Source organism: Fukomys damarensis, unplaced genomic scaffold, assembly GCF_012274545.1.
Source record: "Fukomys damarensis isolate Sample0158 unplaced genomic scaffold, DMR_v1.0_HiC HiC_scaffold_13, whole genome shotgun sequence".
Classification (NCBI taxonomy): domain Eukaryota; kingdom Metazoa; phylum Chordata; class Mammalia; order Rodentia; family Bathyergidae; genus Fukomys; species Fukomys damarensis.
This window is the reverse complement of record NW_022900925.1, coordinates 25,466,784-25,480,478: the sequence shown is the minus strand read 5'-3', so window position 1 is coordinate 25,480,478 and position 13,695 is coordinate 25,466,784. Positions and strand designations below refer to the sequence as shown.

Sequence of the window (13,695 nt, the reverse complement as noted above, 5' to 3'; positions counted from 1 at the left end):
CTAGTTATTTACTAAAAATAAGTTGATTTCTGGGGAAGTTTGTAATCTGATACATATTTTTTCTTTCTTAAAACTTTAAGCATGGAAACTAAACTTCAGGATATGGCAATTAATGATTTTTTTAAAAGCTGAAGTTTACCAAAAAAGAAATCAGAGAGGAGAAGCATGCACAAAATGTCGAAGATAATTAGTAATGTTCAAAATTGCTTTCATCTTACATCGGTGTCTTTTGAACTTATGACTCACGATAAAAAAATACATTTTACCTCGAGTCAAAGTAGTTGTCTATAGTGTACATAGTGCAGCTTTGATACTTTATGCTAGGGCCTGATAAAGGCGTCAAAATTCATAATTTGAAAATCTCTGCTTTAAATTGTCCACCGCTTAAAAAAGTATAAGTCAATGATGACACAGACTAGCCCAAGCCAACTTTAGTAAGAGAGATATGTAACATAATCCCTTTTTTCTCACTGACACATATGTACATTTTCTTTGAAAGAAATCTAGTGTATCTGGATTAATATTTTATTCTAATATTCATCTGAGAATGTAGAACATTTTGTTTACCATCTATGAATCATAAAAGAAATATCTTTTCTAATCTTATATCCATTTTTAAACAAAGGAAGTGGTACAAATGGTATTGTAATGCCATTAAAAAAAAACCTTTTTCCAAAGAAGGAAGTTATATGTGCTCAATATTTCAAGGTTGCCAAAGAGCGTTTGCATAGGTTACTCTTATTTCAGTGTAATAGTACAAAAGCAAAGTACTTCTTATTTGTTTGAGAATCAACTAGTGTGAATTTTAAATAGCAGGTTTCTGCTTTCTCCAGTAAAGTGTTTATATCAAAGTCATCTGATCTTTTTTACATGGTCTATCACAAGTGGGCTGCAGCTGGCTGCTTTACAAACTCGTATTTGGATTCTTTTAATGGCTGCAGTGACAGATTCCTCTCCACTATCTGGGCTTTATCATTGTGCTACACACTGAACACGGCTTTCGAACAATTACTTAAAGCTTCCTCAATTAGTAATCGCGAGATAGCTGTCATCACACTTACATGTTGTGGACCTGCCAAGTATCTGGCAGGACTGGAATGTGCAATAGATTAAATACATTTTTCCTCATCTTGAAGGAAATACGTTGCTGTTGTAGCTAATGGAAAAATCAGAAATGTTTCCATTTTCTCGGTTTAAAAAAATATACATACAACAGAGCAAATCTCAAAGTAAAATACATGTTTTTTAAATATCCCATTTAGGAAATGGATAGCATAGCTTTATTTTCATCAGAGTGAAATCTTAGCATTGCTTTTGAGACTTGAAGTACAAAAGTCACAAGGGATTGCTAGATTTTGAACAAGTGGCATAGTTGCTGCGCATAATGGATTTTACTGTCTGGAAAGCCCATTTAAAATTCACTCTTCTTTTTAGCAATATCATGTCATATATTAGAAAATACACTAGGAGATGTAGAAGGCCTGGGATTTGAGTATTTTTTTTTTCTCATTGAGTTTATTGGTACATTTTAGGTATACAGTACAGTTACATTCATCATTGGGATCTTGTACCTTTACATGACAGGTCTTGGTTCTCATTTTTTCCACTTGTCCCTGCCCTCCCTTCACCCCTTGGGATTTGGTTTTAGCTCAGCTGTTAACCGATAGTATAACTTTAGGTGATTCTATTAACTTTTCTAGGCCTCCATTTCCTAATTTTTAAAAGGAAGGTGTTGAACCACACGGTTTCTAAATCCTTAAATATCCTAGAAATAGTTTTGAAATAGTTATTTAGTATATGAAGGTTAACAAAGAAGAATTATCCACTCTCCTTTCCGTATTAATTAGTGGGAATCTAGTGACATACAAGTAGAAAATAAAGCAGTATTTTTACATACCAGGAAGTTTTATGAACATTTTTTTTTAAATTTCTGACCTGTTTCAGAAATGAATAAAACAGAGATTTTTAAAAGTCCTGTTATCTAGAAAGAGATTGTGATCACTATTCTACAAGAATAAATCATTCCGAAAAATGCATTAACAAAGACTAAAGAGAGTAATAAAACTGTGCTCATCCACCCGTATGAGTGAAAAGAGGCAATGTGTTTTTATACAATTGAATTGAGCAAAAATTATACTTACTTAGGAAGACTGGAGCTACCAGAGGGAGGGGATGGTCACCATCTGGAGCTGAGAAGTTTCCCCTTTGTATAATCACAATGATGACATCATCCACAAGAGGCAGAACGTAGTAAAGCATTTATCTTTCATTCCACAAGGTGGTGTGTTTTGGTAGAAACCGGTTGGGGTAGTGTTTTTATTCTGAATCTAATGATGTGCTCTTTAAATGCTTTTCTTATTTCTGCCTTGTTTGTACATCACTTAAAATCTTGCCTCTGGGTTTAACTATCAAACTGTCTGATGTGGATGCAGATAGATATACATGTTCCCAAATTGGTTACATATGCCAAGATTTTCTGTATCACCCTCGATAAACACACTTCTGGGTGTATTCTTGACCCTGGTCCCCATGAGAACTCCAAATGTGTTCCCTCTCAGCAAGAAGATTAGCTTCTCTTGCACTTTTTCCACTATGATTATGGTTTAAAAAATTAAGTAGACTCCAGAGAAATGGTATCCTTTACCTAGTATGCTATACCGAATGAGGTCTATGACAAAAATATTAAAAGTTATTTGAAACAGGAGCTGAAGAATGATTGGTTAAAAAGTTCACTAGCTTTAACCTCTGAGAATTTATCTAGGGCTTTCCAAATACCTAGGATTTTGTCCTTTCCTCTCTTCTATACAGCATATTCAGCTGAGCCCCTCTCAGATAATTATTCTCAAATGAGTTCCAAGATTAATTTCAAAGAATCTGGTGTTTGATTTCTAATTCTTTCTTTGTTTTTTTTCTGGGGACCAAACTCAGGACCTTGCACTTGCCAGGCAGTTGCCAGAACCACTGAGCTAAATCCCCGGCCCTGATTTCTAATTCTTTATATTACCTGCTATATGTTCGTTTCAGATGCAACTGTAAACTCAACATCTAAGGTAGTGTGTTGGCCATTCATTCATTGTCTCGCTCATTTGTCAAATACTTACTGAGTGCCTTTACTGCTCAGGCATTCTGTTAAGCACTGAGGATTCAAACATGGAATACACTGTCTCTGAAAAGTAATATTTTTTATTTTACTTTTTGCAGTGCTGGAGATTGAACCCAGAACCTCATGCACGGTAGGCAAGTGTTCTACCACTGAGCTGCACCTCCAGCCCTGTTCACATGTCATACCAGTGATAGTAATACAGTTCATATTCAATACAGTAAATGAAAGTAACTTTTTATTTAAAATTCTTTATTTTGAATTATTTTCTCTACTTTTTTTTGGGGGGGGCTCCAGGGATTGAGCTTGGGTCCTTGCACTTGCAAGGCAGGCGGCAGAACCACTCAGCTAAGTCCCCAGCCCTCTCTGTTTTCTAGTATTGATTTGAAGTTGTTTCGTTTATTTTCTGCTTTCCTGTCTCCAATATAGTTTAAGCTGAGTTATTTATAATTTAAAAACCACATCTTGACAGAAAAAATTCAGTAAATGCATTTCAGCATTTTACAAGGTTTTTTAAAAATTTTTTAATTTTTATTTTTTGGTAGCAGGGATCGAACTCGGGTCCTTGTGCTTGCAAGGCAGGCAGCAGAACCACTGAGCTAAATCCCTGGCCCAGCATTTTACAAAATTTAGTTTTATTTCACTCTATTTTTTGCTTTAAAATAACTTTATATTTTCCTTGTAGCCTTGGGTCCTAGAGTGCTAGTATAATGGAAGGAAGTGGTCTCTGTCAACAAGTCTTAGGAAATGCTATTCTTCAGAGAGGATTAGAATAGGATGAGCTCAGAGATCAGGGGACAGTACATACTGCAAAAGCAAATCAAATTATTATCAGAACACGTAATGGGGGGTTTAACTGTATGCACCACAGAAATGAGTCCTCACCTGCCACTCTAGAGGGGAGCCTGGTTGTCTTGTTAGGGTGTCCCTGTTGAAACACAAAGCAAAGCCAGTAATCGAATGCTTTCCTAAGCTAGAGATTAGCTCAGGTGTTTACCTTTAACAGTCTTCCTACTCAGGGCATGAAAATGGCACATTAAAATGAAAAAAAAAAAAATTCTGTGTGCTGAGAGAAAATGACCCTGCTAAATGGGAAGGTAAATCTTATTCAAACTAACAATGCCTCTTTCTCTTTCACTCAAATTGAGTCATCAAAACTTTCATTACTATACTCAAGCCAATACAAGCAGGAAAGAATAAAATATTCTTTTTTTTTTTTTTCTTTTTAGAATAAAATATTCTTAAGTAAAACATGTCTATACTTACACAGTCACGGAAATAGTTGGTCATCTTTTTTACAAGACATATTTCTTTTATTTTTTGTTTATTAGTGTCTATTTATAATGCATAATAGTTACACTTGATTTGAGGAAGTGATACATATGTATATATTTTTCTTTTCTTGATCATTTTTGACCCATCATCCCTCTTTGGCCCTTCCTGCCCCTCCTCTTCCCCTGTAATTATCTTATTAAATTGCTATTCACTGCAATGCTTAGTGCTTTAAATTTCTAAGTACTACCAAATAAATTAGCAAATTAACTCTTACTACACTTTCTATGCTTTGTTAGTGCTGTCGCTAAGATTTCTAAGATTAAGGAGAAATTTCAAATAATTTCGATGAGTGCACACTGGACAGGAGGGACTACCAGAGGTTAAGATATTCTAAATATGTCATTCCTATTCTGTAGGTGAGACACAGACTTTGGGAACAAAGGGAATAATTCAAGGTTAAACAGGATTACATACCAAATGGGCAATCACTGCTATAGATCAGAGCAGAGAAGTATAAAACCAGATCTACAGTCAATCTTTGAGCAAAGGGCTACTTTGCTACTTAAGGAAGGGTAAGTGGCTGGGTGGAGCTCAGTGTAGAGCACATACCTCTGAGGTGTGAGGCCATGGGTTCAATCCCCACAGATAGAACAAAACAAAACAAAATCTGAAGCATTAATTGAGTGTGATTTCATATCACACCTATCTCAGTCATTACTTTGAGATCAAGGAAGGTAGAACAATTACTGTTCCTCTTCAGCTAGCTCTGAGCACATGGCTAACATACCATCCTTGCACTCAAAGGCAGTTACTTCAGCAAATAGGATGGATACAACCCTGTTTGTCAGATTTCCCCCAAACAAGAGATTTTAAAAAAAGCAACTTCCGTTCTTCAGGAGCAGTTCTTAAAAGTGAGAGAAGTGACTGGAAATCTTGTGGATGGTGTAGATGGAAGGGGAGCTGGGGGGAAAAGAGCCTGGGACAAAGGCTGTGCAGATTTCTGCATGAGTTCCACACACACCCCAACTGTTTCTAGATACATTAACTCATTCATGAGATATCCAGTGCATTCTTTTGACATATGGTAAGGGTGTACACATACTGAATTTATTCCGAGAAGTAACTGATTGATCCAAACAGTACCTCCAAATTTATTTGGTAATGTCAAAAGTCACAACTTCTTTCTATCACTTTGGATTCACAAAATTGCGTCAGAGGAAGATATATGCTTGAGTCTGATTGCTCCCAGACGCACATTTTTCTTCCATCAAGGATCTGAAATAATACTGGAAAGGAACTTCTATCCTTGTGGGTTTTAGTGGCAGCCTTCCAGGATGATTTCCCACTGCATGTTATGCTGTAAAACAGTAAGACTATATCCCAACACCAGTCATTTCTCTCTGGCACCTGAAACTCGGGTTCTTCTGATGACAGGACAGCAAGTTTAACCAGTAGCTTGCATTACTTTCTCTGGGCGAGGATGGGTGAAGCCGTGAAAACTGAGCAGAACGTGAGAATTTGCTGAATAATAGAGGAGTGCTAATGCCAGAGAGCATGGTGTTCTTACGCTTCGAAAGGAGTGATGCAAATTCAAAGCACACTTGACTTGGATGGAGAGCAAGTATACGCTGGGATGGAGTCAGTACTGCCAGGGAGGGGAGTCTTCATCCCTTCTCTAGAGTCAGTGCCTCCCTCGCCCCTGTGCGTCACCACACTGGCAGCAGGAGACACTGTTGCACTGTGTTTTCTTCGCAGCATGAAAGGCCGGGGATGACATCAGAGATCATCTGCTTGTGAATATGGAGAAAGAACCCATCTGCACGCAAGGCTTTAACGTGACGTTGATGGTAAGTGACATGATCACCGAAAACAGATGCCATATGGAGTTGCCTTGATTGATGTGCAAATCTCTGACAGCAGAAACCCGCTGTTGTCAGTTTGCCTCCATGGTTGTCTTACCGAGATCCACTCAGGAAGGGATCCTCCTCATTTCAAATGTTACAACATGAATCACATTGACAGAGGGATAAAGCTTTCTTCTATCTGGTTTATTGCTGTAGAGTGTAAGCAACAGGGAGAATTGCTCTAGAGGTGAGACTTAGGAATTTGGAAATCCCCTTAACAAATTCTCTTTTTAAGTGAAGAACTTCTTCCTGTTCAAAGCAGTGTTTCATCGTCCTTTAAAGTGCAACGACTTTGGTTAATTGGGGATTTTTGTGGAATGAGGGATTATGCTTCTACATGCTGTCGTGTGAGTGTAGATGCTGCCATAGCACAAAGGAAATGTGTGACTTTACCACGTGTAGTAAAAGAGGGGTGGACTTAAATCAAGGCACCCTCAGGCAGCAGTCAGAGGGGTCTCGCCACCTGAACTAAGTTTGGGGGGCCTGTGCAGTTTGGTTCTCGCTGGCGTGATCTGATCAAGCAAATCAAAGGAATGAAATATTTATAAACTCTAGAGGGAATGGTACTCTTTAGACTCGCAGAGAACTATATATTATGTTAGATATTCATCATACAGGATTTTGTAAAGAAAAGCACTTGGCAGCAACATTGAGGGCTGGGGGTGTGGGTTATGTGGTGCGGTAGAAAGGCATCTGAATCCAAAGCCATAGAGACTTCATTCAGTGTTACCGTAGATACTAATTTTATCTTCTGGATTCATTTTAGATTGCTTGGCTCTTTTATGTTTGTGTTAAGAACTTTTATTAGATATTTCTCTACTCTGAGAGCCAGATATATTTTCCATTAATAATTTGGAAAATACAAGAAAATTACCCCAGGTAGGTGTGGTGGTGCACGCCTGTAATTGCAGCTACTCAGGAGACTGAGGCAGGAGGATCCTGAGTTCGAGGCCGGCCTGGGTAGTATAGCAAGACCTGTTTCAAAAAAAAAAAAAAAAAAAGAAAAGAAAACTATTCCTATTTTAGTAGGCAAAGACAACCACTATATTTTTCTATGCAATTTTTTATATTCTTTAAAAATAAGCCATATATATTATTTTGTATCCTGCTTCTTAAATGTCATGCTATAATCACATAAAATGTATTTTGTGTTCTTCTAAATTTTATTAGGTGCAATCATCATCATCAAATTACTGTTGTGTGGTATTCTTGACTATTCCCTTATTGATGCCTCTCACTGTTTATCATAAGAAGGTATCCCACAATGAACTTTTCTCTGCAAAATTGTATCTCTGGGTCTCAGTTTGTTAATCTAATTGGCCCCCAGGCATGGAATGTTTAGGTTAAACTGTAAAAGCCACGTAAAAGGCTTTAGACAGAGCATGTGAGATTGTTTTCCAGGGTGGTCGCTGCAGGTCCTGCTCTCCAGCACAGTGTGAGAGCGTTCATTCCATGACTCTTTCACTTGGCTGAGTTTTGGAACTCTCTCAAGGTCACAAAGGCACAGTGAACTTTGGAAGAAGACGGGGAGGCATGTGACCCTTTCCTCACTCCCCCATTTCTTTGTTATGATATTAATTACAAAATACCTCAAAAAACCGTTCGTGAAAAAAAGCAGTAAAAGTAATGGGACATAACTTGTAATTTAAAAAAATGTCTTAGTACTACCGATTGGGCATAAGATTATGTTATATACAATATTTTCTAAAACTTGAGAATGCTTAACAAATTTTTGTTTTGGATAATTGTACTTTAGTGTGGGTCAGAAGAGGGTGAAAAGTTCGATTAGGGAAGCAGGAAACACATTCTCTACCTGGCTGTTTCACTGACTTGCTGTGTGACCTTGGACAAATGACCTAACCTGTTTGGGGCTCTATATTTCTCCATCCAAGAGGGCCCTGGATTAAACTAGATTATTTCTACAGTGATTCTGACTCTACAGTTCTTTGATGCTATCAGAACCACTTTTCTAGGAAAGAATTGCTCTTCTAACTTCTTTCAAAATCCAAGCAGAGAGTGGCTACAATATTCATTTCCAAAAATTGTCAGTGAGTTCAAATCCACATTTTTGTACTGGGGTACGTTCATGTTTCTATCTGGAATTACTGCAAAGAAATATCATGATGAGAACACAGCCCTCACCTGATCCTTTTGTCAGTGAAACAAAAGCAGGTGAAAGTTATAACAAGAAATCCTTTAAAACTATAAATGCACTGCGGAATGTGCCAAATTATACCCTAAGCTTTGAATTCTAACGTTATTGGTTTCAGTAGGAATTTCACACAAATCTTTGAAATCAGAATTTGAGTCTTATAATTACAGCATAAAAGATACCTTACCCCAACAGATGGCATCATCTTTGTATTTTTTCACTTTTGTATTATACTCTTAAATATGGTGCTAGCAGGGAAAAAACCACATTATTTATAAGACAATTTTCTTACTGAGTATTCAGTTAAATGTCTTTTTGAAAATAATAGCTTTACCGAGATAGAATTCACCTCTTTATAATGTACAATTTTGTGCTGTGTGGCTTATTCAGGGCTGTACAATCATTGGTATGGATAAGTTTTTAAAATGTAAAATGAAAATGTGTAGCCAATACACCAAGTTCTGGCTTTTGTGTATTGGATTTAGTTTTATGTATAGGATTTTTCTTTTTCCATTCAAGATCTTGCTCGACTCTTAAGAATCTAAACCAGGGCTGGGGATGTAGCTTAGTGGTAGAGCCCTTGGCTAACATGCATGGGTTCAATCTCCAGGATACGTTAAAAAATAAAGCTAAACAAAAAATGCCCAGAGAAAAATATCTAAAGGCAATAGAAGGTTAGGGATAGTAGTTGCATTTTCTCTTTGAGCCATGAAAAACAAACAAAATGTGCTTATGTCTCAAGAAAGGATTCATAAGAGATACATATATGCTATCCCAAGTAGTTTATCAGATCAATAATGAAAGAAATCATTAGTTTTTTTTCTACTAAAGCCTTTGCTTTTTAATAAGATTGCTAGCAGTTTTTTTCTTTTTAAAAAAATTTATTGGTACTTTTACGGTATCCAATATAATGACTTTCATTATTGGAAATTTGCACCTTTACATAATCCATCTTGGTTCTTATTTTTTCCCCATTCCCCTGCCCTCCCTTCAACCCCTTCACCCCTCTATATCTACAAAGACTTTGTTTCCATTTTTTTTCCTTTTCTCATATTAATTCCATTCCCTTCTTTCTTTTTTTTTCTTAACTCTTATAAACAAGTTGAATAATTCTACACTGATCGTCTTTCTAGTAATATATACTACTTCAGAATTTAAGAAAAATGTAATGTTACCATTTTAAAATTAGAGGAGACCTTTTATTTTTTCACACTCAGTAATATTTCCTCATGGGACATTTTATTTTCCTTCTCCTAGGAACTGGCTGGGTTGCTATGAGGTTTTTATCACACTGTCCAATTTGAGAAGTTGTTACCCATCTTGCAGATAGGAAATCTGAAGTAAACCTCTTGCTAGAGAAGGGGAAGTCTAATGTTCCTTCTAGGACCTCAGCACAGGCCTGAGTGACAAGAATCTCTAAGTGTTCCTGCAGCTCACTTCAGATGACCTCGACTAGGCAGTTAAACCCTTATGCGCCTTACTTATTTTTCTCATCCACCAAATGACAGTAAGGTGGTTGCTTAGGCCAACTGAAAGTAGTGGTGTAATGTCGAGTACCTGTGTCGTGGTCAGTCATTCAGGAAGACATCAACAAACAAGTGTTTCTTTTGTTTGTTTTTTGGTTCTTTTTTTTTTTTTTTTTTTTTTTTGTATCTCTGTGTAGTTGAGACTGACCTGGAACTCACTATGTAGCTCAGGCTGGTCTCGAACACACAGCGATCCTCCTGCCTCAGCCTCCCGAATGCTGGGATTACAAGCATACGCCACCACCCCTGGCTCAAACAAGTGTTTTTAACGTGACCTGTAAATGTCTGTCATCCCTGTCTACCTTTGGAACATTACTGGAACTCTTCGTCTAAAACTGTACAGAAATACCACGAAGGCACACATAAATGAACTCAAATTATGATATTTTACAAAGATGGCAAACTGCTATTTTGTTCAAGAACTGAGATACCTGAGGAGCAAACTTATCAGAGGAAAACCAAATGACTCATGATGAGACGTTAGAGAAAATTTTTAAAAGTGAGAGGTCACTAAAAAGCAGATGTCAAACACTTAGCTGATAGAGAGAAAAACCAAACTAAACACTCAATGTCAGGCATGATTTTTATTTTTGTAAAACTGGTTGATTATCACTGGAAATGTGAGTTTTATCAACGTATATACTATTTGGATGCTAATTAAGAAGGCAGCATCTTCCTGTAGAAAATTGCCCTCTGTGGTCTTCTTAGTTCCTTCCACTTGCTGTCAAGACAGAGGGACCAAAGGCAAAACCAAGGCAGAGTGGACAGGAGCGACTCTGGCATTCGTCCTCATGGGCGAAGTCACCTCGGGCCTGCATGGCTGTCTCACAACTTGAGTGCACACCATCACTCACGTACACAAACACAAGCCTCTGAAGCGTTTTTTGTTTTTTGTTTCATTACCGCAGATATTCCTCATTTCACGACCTTCCCGTTTAACGACTGCTCACACTTACGACCTGTCCTTTTTTGCTGTCATTGGGTTCCTGTAGCAATCACGGGAAACCTCAGCCAAAAACTCTTTGGAGCTAATGGGCACCTTCTTACTCAGCGAAGCAGCTCCTGTGTGCACCTGGACGGGCCTTGAATGACTGTTTTCATGACTTCATCCGGCCACGTGGATGGCTCTGGCTGTAGGTGGCAGCATCGCCCTGAGGCATCCTTCCTAAAGTCTCCTAGGGCTTCTTTGTGGGAAAGACTCTAAAAGCCCTCTGTTGCCCAGAGGACTGTGTTCATTGCAAGAAAAGAGTGCGGTGGTTGTTGTTGTTGCTGAGACTGAAAACTTTCCTTGGCTCCTCAGGTCACCACCTCTGAAACTCCCGTGATCAGACTTTGTCATGGTGCCCTTCTTGAGGCTCGGGAGACACAGTGAATGTGTATTTTATTAGAGCTTCTGAGAACACCAGTTGTAGGGCCTTTGAAAACACAGATTTGTCAGCGTTTTACATTAATGGACCTTTTATTTGTTTGTTTTTCTTCCTGATTTATAGACAGCACCCCATTATAGAGGCAATATATCTTCATTTAAATAACTTCCAAGTTATTTATGACTGGCAGTGACTTTGTGGCTGGGGTATTTTACTTCGTTTTATTTTTGTTAACAGGTTCATTCTGGTGCCGGTGACAACAGTGGAGCCTAAAATAAAAGCTGTTTAACTGAGTTCTCTGGAGAATTGAAATAATCCGAGTCGATTTTACATGACAGATTCCAATTTTTCAGAGAAAGTCCTTTTCCATGGCCAGCTATAGTCTAACTTCAATTTATAACAAAAGAAAAGGATACATCATCCATAAATATTGAAAACTCAATTTATTTTATCTTATTTTATTTAAGCCTTGCTACGACTCAGTTCTTATTTTGTACCTGAAGAAGCTAGGACAAAGAGATCGAGTGACTTGCTCCAGTTGTCACATTACATAGTAGTGGAACCAGGCTGAGATGCAGATTTTTCCAATTGTGAGATGAGTTCCTTCGGCTTGATTACAGCCACGTCTCTGAAGAGACAGGATAGCAGATCAGTCAGCAGTGCTGCAAGACTGGGGCATGTATGTGACACGCAAACACTGGGAGTGGGTGGGAGTGCTTTTCAGGCAGTGTCTCTTCATTCGGTTAATATTTATTGTGTTCCCTGAAGGTAGTGTGTTCTCTTTCCCTCCTCCCCTCTCGGACCGGCTCCCACAGAACCCAGCTCATCTTTCAAAGCCTAATTTAATTGTCACCCTCCTCAATGAAATCTTCCTCTGTCTCCCTGGGTTAAATTCATATTTCCTTCATTATACTCCTACAAAACTATTCCTTCCCTTTATTTATGCACTTATCTTTTTTTTTTTTAAATGCAACAAGCAAACTTCACTTAAAAATGTATTAGTCAGATAGGCACTGATGTGAAGAGAAAAACTGACCAGGAAAAATTTTATGTCAAGCACCTGACGGTAACCTCTTTGCAGCACACTCTCTGCGAAGAATACAGCTCCTGCACAGGGATGGATTTTTCAGGGATTCACTGAATATATATGCATATGCATTGAATGTGGAAAAGATTTGATGGCCCCCAGATGAACTTCATTTTTGTTGGTCTTTGGAAGAAGACACCTAAAGAGGAGACTGTCTGGCCCTGGCTCATAAATCCTGCAATGAAGCCAGCCTAGACTCTGAGGGATGCCCGCACTCCTCCTTTCCTCTTCCGACGTCAGATGAGTTCTGCGTACTTTGTTGGAGAGTCGTCGGGGTAACGTGACATGCTAGTATGACTAGTGTTGGTCAGAGTGCTTGTCCAAGTGGTAGATCTGCTTTTCGGGCCATCCCCCCATGCATCGGCAGGGCAGGAAGAAGGTGAACTCATAGGGTGGCACCTATCAGAGTCCAGCTGGGACAAATGCTCTAAGATTGTCGTTTAATTTTTTTTCTTTAGCTTGTACATTTATGCTTGTTAAATTGAAAGTCTTTTCATTCTCACTTTAGAGTATAAAAGTCACTAGAAGTTCTTCATGCAGCTCTGCTATCTGAATTCACAGAGGCACCAAAAATAATAAATTAGAGTCAGATGTAGGGGCACACACCTGTGCTTGGGAGGCCGAGGCAGGAGGATTGCAAGCTCAGGTCCAACAGGGGCAACCTACTGAGATGCTCTCTCAAAGTAAAATAAAAAAGGGCTGGAGATGTAACGGAAAAAGGGATGGGGAGTAAGGAGGAGTGAGATTACTAGTGGTGACGAGCATGCTGATTGTAGCAAAAAAAATGATAGCTGTCAGCAACAGGAAGATAGAAAAATATATAGCAAAAAAATAAGATCGCTGTCAGCAACAGGAAGATAGAAAAATATATAGCAAAAACATAAGATCGCTGTCAGTAACGGGAAGATAGAAAAATATATAAAACAAATAACTATAAATACCAGTCTAGAATTAGTTGCTGTAGAGTCCAACAAGCCATTTATTTCAGCGGACCTTGAGGTACACTGTTGTTGCACAAACAGTATAATCAATACTGAGAGTAATGATCCAGCATCACTATGATCCATAAACAGTATGCGTGGTTTTCTATACCTACCCCACTTCAGTTTGCTTTTTCACTCAGTATTTTAAGTATATTGTAAAATTTGTTATGTAATTTTAAGGCATTAAAAGACTCTCACAGGGCTGGGATTGAGCTCAGCGGTTCGGTGGTCTGCCACGCAAGCGCAAGGACCCGAGTTCAATCCCCGGTACCAAAAAAAAAAAAAAAAAAAAAAAAAAAAA

General features: G+C 38.2%; 1 long non-coding RNA gene across 1 annotated transcript in view; it reads left to right on the top strand.

Moving 5' to 3' along the window:
* The window catches only part of LOC117285873, a 92,097-nt gene that overhangs the window by 5,258 nt on the left and 73,144 nt on the right, over positions 1-13,695 (top strand). The window contains exon 2 of the long non-coding RNA XR_004516981.1: positions 6,131-6,222. This is a non-coding gene — a long non-coding RNA (uncharacterized LOC117285873). The remainder of the gene's footprint in view (positions 1-6,130; positions 6,223-13,695) is intronic.